Source organism: Takifugu flavidus, unplaced genomic scaffold (assembly GCF_003711565.1).
Source record: "Takifugu flavidus isolate HTHZ2018 unplaced genomic scaffold, ASM371156v2 ctg530, whole genome shotgun sequence".
Classification (NCBI taxonomy): domain Eukaryota; kingdom Metazoa; phylum Chordata; class Actinopteri; order Tetraodontiformes; family Tetraodontidae; genus Takifugu; species Takifugu flavidus.
Window position 1 is genome coordinate 1 of NW_026622145.1, and position 8,240 is coordinate 8,240.

General features: G+C 46.2%; 1 long non-coding RNA gene across 1 annotated transcript; it reads left to right on the plus strand.

Moving 5' to 3' along the window:
- The first annotated feature begins 4,738 nt into the window (after positions 1–4,738).
- On the plus strand, positions 4,739–7,874 carry LOC130520795 (uncharacterized). Its single transcript, XR_008949054.1, has 2 exons — positions 4,739–7,154; positions 7,306–7,874. It is a non-coding gene; the product is annotated as an uncharacterized LOC130520795 (long non-coding RNA).
- Positions 7,875–8,240: the final 366 nt, after the last annotated feature.

Sequence of the window (8,240 nt, forward strand, 5' to 3'; positions counted from 1 at the left end):
CAAACACCTTGTTCAGGCATGAAGGCGTCCACATGTGCACTTGGCACCAGGACACCTAAGGCCGCAGATCGATGATCGACTTTGTGGTTGTGTCGGATTTGCTGCCGCATGTTCTGGACACTCGGTGAAGAGAGGGGCGGAGCTGTCAACTGATCACCACCTGGTGGTGAGTTGGCTCCAATGGTGGGGAAGGATGCCGGACAGACCCGGCAGGCCCAAACATGTTATGAGGGTCTCCTGGGAATGCCTGGCAGAGTCTCCTGTCAGAAGGAGCTTCAACTCACACCTCCGGGAGAGCTTTGACCATGTCCCGGGGGAGGCGGGGGACATTGAGCTGAAGGAGTCGTATCGGACCTTACTGGCCTGTGGGACTCCTGAGGCAGCAGATAGGTACCGGCAGGCCAAGCGGAGTGCAGCTATGGCTGTTGCCAAGGCAAGGACCCGGGAATGGGAAGAGTTCGGTGAGGCCATGGAGAACGACTTTCGGACAGCCTCGAAAAGGTTCTGGACCACCATCAGGCATCTGAGGAAGGGGAATCAGTGCACTGTCAACACTGTGTATAGTGGCGATGGTGTGCTGTGTGAGAAGGATTATTGTTATTGTTGTTATTAGTATTATCTTTAAATGCTAATGTATGTAGACTTTGAGTGTTTGAGGAATGTTGATAGGAAAGGAAGAACATGAGTGTCGTAAAAGTGCTGAAGCTGCTTACTATCAAGCTCAGCACTCAGACGTATCCTGTTGGTCAGGATTAGAGAAGTTTGTAAAGATGTCAGAAGACAATGAATTACGATATCCTGTTTAGACACCCATTCTGTTTGCACCAAAAAAGAGGTGAGCGAGCAGCAGACGAACGGAGTTGACAGAGGAAGCTTGAACTGCTGCTCGGCTCCCCCTTTGCAAAGGACTCCAGTTGTTTGTGTGGTTACTCTGAGTCTAGTGAACGAACAGCGCGGGTGATCAAAACTTCATCCTCACAAAATTTGGTCCTTCGAGCCGGATCCCAAGACCTGGAGAGGAGCGCCGTGGGACGACCGAACGCCGAAGTCTGCGCAGCCGGAGTCAAAAAGACGTCCGAATCGAAAGACCTTTAATCACGAGTTGACGGAAGGCCGGTCTTCGTCCCTCCCAGGGCGACCATCTCCAGTGACGGGAAGAAGGCACCAAAACAACTCAGAGAGAAACCATAGAAGCAACGGAGTGAGTATAAGACACAAAAAGCGCTACACGGAATATACCGCGGTATTACCTGCCTGGTCATCAGGAGAGAGGCAGAGGCAAGATACACCCGCCTCCTCGGAGGTAGAAGCTTGGTGTATACTCTCCTGATTAAAAAAGAGGGGTATAAGGCCATGGCGGAGGGACTGAACTAGATATCCTGTAGGGATTGAGGGTTGTTCAGTCGGGAGATCAGGCGTCTCCATTCAAATACATAAAAACTGATAAATAAAGTGCAAACATGGGCAACCAACATTCCACAAAAGGTGCTGAATTTGAAATCCCAGCATCATGTAAACACATGGAAGACAAATATCCAGGTTCATGCTCATATGTGCAGCTGTGGATGACTAAGTTCAATTGGGATGGTAACTTAGACAGGCCAGGCAATATTATAAAATTAAAAGAAGATTTAATAGAATATGGAAGAAACATCCAAAAGTAAATGTGGGGTTGACACAATGTCACCTCTGGCTCACTGAATCAAAATATAGAAGAGAAAAACAAAATCAAGAAAAAGAGAAACGGAAAAGAGAGAAAGAAGAGAAAAATGAGAACTTCTTATACCCATCGCTGAGTGCGTACGTGAGGGCGGAGGACAACGAAACAGGATGCAGGAGTCAATTGATAAATGTGCCTCCCCCGTATGTTCCTCCACCTCCTGTTCCACTAGCTCCCCCTCAGGCGGTCCCATTGGACCCGCCCGGAGCTATAGCCCCCCTTGCTTCAAACACTAATCCTTTTTTGGGCCCCTCTCTATCGGGAGCCCAGTACAGAAATTACCACATGCAGGACAACACTGTGCAGATGTACCCATTGATCCAGGTTGCAAATCCACAAGCCGGTGTGCAGGGTCAAGATCCTACTATCTTTGTGTATAGAACCTGGACTCCAGAAGACTGTAAAAAAGCTTGTGATGACATAACCTTGCCCCAAATGGACGTAGAGTCGTGCATCCAAGACATAAGACAGTTACTAAGAAGTTACCATACTAACGGTACTGAAACCCAGCAAGTCCTCATGTGCGTTAATGGCAAGAAATGGGGCACTGTTAGAGGAGATTGGGTCCCAGTGGATCCAGCCACTCAACAACCATGGCAGCCTGGCAGCCAAGAACTAAATGACAGACTTGACAGACTGTACGAGCGCATGCGAACTACTTTTACCAGACGAGCTGACTACAGCGCCATTACGGCCACAAGACAAAAGACTGACGAAAGTTTTGAAGACTATAGCATGAGAATGAAAGATGTGTTCCGGAAAAATAGTGGAATTCCGTATGCGGAAGATCCAGAAGGTCCCTACCAACAGCAGTTAAAGCAAGCTATACATGGGGGATCAAAATCAGAGATAAAAACCTGGGTAGAGAGACAATTAGTTGATTTCGGAATTTGTAACCTAGGCCGCTATGAACAACATGCTATGCATGCTGAAAGACAATGCCAAAAAAGTAAGAATCAGTTAACAGGCATGTTTTTCAATGCCACCCTCTCCCAAGCCGAGGCCGAGGGCGTGGGCGAGGCCGAGGCGGAAGGGGAGGAGGAGGCAATTCCCGTGAAAATGATCAGTGTCATTATTGTAAAAATTATGGACACTGGGAACGTGATTGCAGAAAGAAACAACGTGACCAGAGATATAATAGAGGACAGCAGCAAGGTTCTAATCCACCTCAACAATGACTAGAACTGGAAAAAGATGTCACAAAATTAAAACAAATCAGGGCACAAAATTTGACCAATTTGAAAAAGAAGACCTAGAAGATGTTTTAGATTTAGAAACCATCTTCCTGTTTGCTGAAGGCAAACCAGAAATACAACTGACCGTGTTAGGCAATTCTTTAACATTTTTAGTAGACACGGGTGCAGGTAAATCAGTAATTAGAGATCCAATAGCTCTAAAGCCAACTTCTACACAGATTTTTGTGAGATCAGCAAATGGTCTCGTAACTAAAGAAAGAATGTCAGTTCCTGTAGATGTTTGTGACCCTGTGAGTGGAATCACACTTAAAGCCCCTTTTGTGATCTCCACCACATGTCCCGTAAATCTATTAGGAAGAGATCTTATCTCTCAGCTTCAGTTGATGATTCGTACCACAGCCGAAGGGATGTGGTCTGTAGATAGAATGGTTGATTGTGGGTAAGGGAAGGAGAGACGTGCAGTAAATACTGGTCACTCAACATTCCTGAAAACAGCCCCCTCCATTCTCTGACCCAATCACTATGTTATATGGTAAAGCTCTGTCATACTTACAGCCTGAAGCCCAGCTCCACAATCAAACTGACCTGCATGTAACCATGCACGTGGAGCGCATTGGTGAGATCTGTAAATCAGACTCACACGGCACATCAAGCTATGCAGAAAGTTTGCTAAACTCAAAGATCCACAAATGATTGTAATTATGCATCTATATGTGTGTGGTCAGACGGCTGTCTGCACGGCAGGAAGCCTTTCCGCCGAAGCAGCAGCGCTATTCAAAGTGTCAGGTTCTGTACCACATGTTTCTATTGCTAAACCGCTTAAGAAAAGATGGCAAGACTTGGGATGTGACGTAAAACACTGGAGCAGCCTGCCCTATAGGCCTAAGGGTGAGGTTGATTTTAATGATCAGTTCCAGGTGTGGCGTATTCCCCTTAAAACATGGTTGCTGACACATCCAGCAACGCACCTCACAGACCAGAGTTCATGAGAAGAAACATCTTCTTCCTCACGCAGGAGGAAGAGGAGAAGCTGAAAGAGCTTCCCCCTGAATTATGGTCGGAAGGACCTGCAGATGTAGGTCTTATAAAAGGATCAGAACCTGTAAAAATAATCCCTAAATCAGATTATAGACCATTTCAGAGACAATATCCCCTTAAGACTGATGCACAGGAGGGTATTGTTCCGATATTTAACTCACTGCTTAAAGCAGGAGTCATCAGAGAGTGTCCTGAGTCACCTGTAAATACACCCCTATTTCCAGTAAGGAAGTCACCACCATCTACCGGCTGGCGGATGGTGCAGGACCTGCAAGCTGTAAACGCTGCAGTGGTCCCTAGGTCTCCCTTAGTCGCAGATCCATACACCCTGCTGAATGACTTAAACCCTGAACATCAGTGGTACACGGTGATAGATGTATCCAATGCATTTTTCTCTGTACCAGTACATCCAGACAGCCAGTTTTGGTTTGCATTTACGTTTCAAGGACGGAGGTACACCTGGACAAGGTTACCTCAGGGCTACTGTGAGAGTCCCACAATCTTCTCTCAAGTAATGATGTCATCATTAGCTAAGTTTAAACCTCCGTGTGGAAGTCAAATCCTCGTCTACGTGGATGACATCCTCATGGCGTCAAAAACAGAGGGAGATTGTTGGTCAGACACGCTAGCATTGCTACACTGGCTAGCCTCTCAGGGCCATAAATTAAGCAAAAGCAAACTGCAACTGGTGAAGCAGGAAGTGGTTTATTGGGCCATGTTTTGACACATAATGGAAGAGCTATTCTTGAGTCGAGGAAAACAGCAGTACTTGATGCTCCAAAAACAAAGAAGCAGATGATGTCATTCTTAGGACTAGTGAATTTTTGCAGATCATGGATCTTAGATTATGCGAAAATAACTGCCCCTTTACAAGCATTGATGTATAATAATCCCTTAGCAATGACTGATGTGTTAACATGGACCCCTGAAGCTGAAGAAGCATTTGTGTACATAAAACAGGCCCTTGTAAGTGCTGGAGTGTTAAAGCTGCCAGACTATCAGAAGCCTTTTGAGCAGGTCGTGGATTGCAAGGGTGACTTTATGACTTCAGTTTTATTGCAGAAGCACGGAGATAAGAGGCAGCCAGTGGCCTACTACTCCCACAAGCTAGATCCCGTAGCTTGTGCACTCCCACCATGCGTTAAAGCAGTGGTGGCAGCGTCTGAGGCAGTAAAAGCCTCCGCAGGAGTGGTGCTATATCATGAGCTAACTTTGCTAGTTCCACATGCAGTGTCAATACTGCTGCTACAAAGTAAGATAGCATTCCTGTCGCCCGCACGTCATCTTTCCTGCATGGCAGTGTTGCTGTCTCAGCCGAATCTGACGATTCGTCGCTGCACAACCTTAAACCCAGCGACGCTGCTACCCACCGCAGAAGAGGGACACCAGCACAACTGCCTGGATGAGGTCTCCATTACGGTCCTGCCGCGACCAGATCTTAGTGATGTCGCGTTGACTACAGGACGGATACTCTTTGTGGATGGATCATCGAGAAAGGATGACTGTGGACGCACTAGAACTGCCTATGCAGTAGTCACAGCAACCGAGGTGGTGGAGGCGAAATCACTTCCCTCCTCCTATTCTGCTCAAGCTGCAGAACTCGTCGCACTCACACGTGCTTGTGAATTAAGCAAAGGACAAGATGTTACCATTTACACAGATAGTCAATATGCATTTTCCACGTGTTTGTGTTTGCTCAACAATGGAATTTAAGAGGGATGAAAACTTCGACGGGCAAACCGGTCATGCATGCAGAACTGTTAAAAAAGTTATTAGCTGCAGTACAGCAGCCACGTAAAATAGCTGTATGTAAATGCACTGCACATACTAACAACACAGACGCAGTCTCACAAGGCAATGCCTTTGCTGACAGAGCCGCAAAGGCTGCAGCAAATAACAACACACTTCTTGATAGTGAGGAATCATTTACCTTAGAACCTGCAGATAATGATATTCTAAAAGAAATGCAACAAAGTGCTCCAGGAAAAGAAAAGGCCACGTGGAAGAAGCGAGGAGCCAAACTGGATGATAAAGGACTATTAACCATAGGAAACAAGCCAATCCTTCCCCGGAATATGCATAAATGGGCAGCATTAGTGAGCCATGGGCCATGCCATGTCTCAACAGGAGGGATGGTACAGATGGTTAATGAACATTATTACACTATAGGATTTCATACCTACTTAAAAAATTTTGTTCACACAATGTGCTATTTGTGTAAAACACAGCCCACAGGGAGCCCTTAAGGCCCCTGCAGGCACTACACCATTGCCAAATCATCCATTTCACACAGTTTTTCTAGATTTTATTCAGCTAACACCATGTGAAGGTAAACAATATTGTCTAGTAGTGTTAGATGGATTTACTAGGTGGGTGGAAATTTCCCCACGGCAAAAGCAGATGCACTGACAGTGGCAAAAGTTTTATGTAGAGAAATCATTCCCAGGTTTGGCATCCCGAAGGTCATCTGGAGCGACAATGGAAGCCATTTTGTAAATGAGATAGTGAAAACTGTAGGAGTAACTTTGGACATTGATTTGAAGAATCACTGCGCATACCACCCTCAGAGTGCAGGGTTGGTTGAAAGAGTCAATGGTACTATTAAGAACAGACTGAAGAAATGTATGGACGAGACAGGAAAGAACTGGATGTTTTGTCTCGACCTGGTGAAATTATGGATGCACATAACACCACACAAGAAAACAGGCATCACACCCTTTGAAGCATTATATGGGCGGCCTTATTGCCTACCATACTTTGCAACAACAAATGAGTTAGAACATGTTGAGGAAACAATAGCAGATTATCTGAAAAAAGTGTTACTCAACCGATGTGTGAATACAGTAAATGTTCTGCCTAGTCCTGTGTCTTCCACAGATTCCACCCCCCAGGAACCCATTCAACCGGGCGACTACGTGTGGGTGAAGAAGTTTGTGCGGAAGAGGTGGAACACGCCTAGATGGGAAGGTCCTTATCAAGTACAGCTGACCACAAAGACTGCAGTTCGAGTGGATGGGAAACTGTCGTGGATACACCTTTCCCATTGTAAGAGACAGAAAATTCTTCCAGGTGAAGGCGAGGGAGCAGTGGCGGACTGTCCGTAAACGGCTGACGGCCTGTATAGGTCCAGCAACGGCTGAACCCCGTCGGAACCTGTGAAGAAGCTCTAAAAGGAAATGAAGTTGTTCTTCCTAATTGTGGTGAGTGCTGTGACGGCAGGACTCGTGAGTTTTGGCCTTTGGAACTTCCGACAGGAGGGAGGTAATCAGGGACAGAAAGAGGCTAGTACCTCTTGTTCGGGGTTGCATTGGCCGGCTCGTGGGATCAGTTGTTACTAGTACTTTGCTGCAGGTGGAAGAACAATCTCTACTGGACGACGATGAAGAGGAATCGGAAGAAGAATGGATCAATGTAATACAAGATGTAAAAGAAATGTTCAAGATGTCTTAAGCTGTACACATGTTGAATTCTGAGTGTAAGAAATGTGTTTCTAGGAAAATGACGTAATGCATTGAAATTTCATGAAAATGTAAAGATGTAATACTGATGATGAAAATCTAGACGCATTTAACGATAAACAGGAGGGAAATGTGAGAAGGATTATTGTTATTGTTGTTATTAGTATTATCTTTAAATGCTAATGTATGTAGACTTTGAGTGTTTGAGGAATGTTGATAGGAAAGGAAGAACATGAGAGTGTCGTAAAAGTGCTGAAGCTGCTTACTATCAAGCTCAGCACTCAGACGTATCCTGTTGGTCAGGATTAGAGAAGTTTGTAAAGATGTCAGAAGACAATGAATTATGAGATCCTGTTTAGACACCCATTCTGTTTGCACCAATAAAAGAGGTGAGCGAGCAGCAGACGAACGGAGTTGACAGAGGAAGCTTGAACTGCTGCTCGGCTCCCCCTTTGCAAAGGACTCCAGTTGTTTGCGTGGTTTACTCTGAGTCTGGTGAACGAACAGCGCGGGTGATCAAAACTTCTCCTCACCTCAACTCGGGATGTTGTGGATCGGTGGAGAATACTAGATGACCTCCTCAATCCCACAACACAGCCTTCCAGCGAGGACTACGTCCTGGGGACCTGGGGATAGGCTCTCAATCTCGGAGCTGAAGTTGCCGAGAATGGTAAAAAAAAATCCTCGGTGGCAAGGCCCCGGGGTGGATGAGATCCGCCCAGAGTTCCTCAAGGCTCTGGATGGTGTAGGGCTGTCGTGGTTGACTCGACTCTGCAACTCCGCATGGACATCGGGGCAGTGCCGCTGGATTGGTAGACCGGGGTGGTA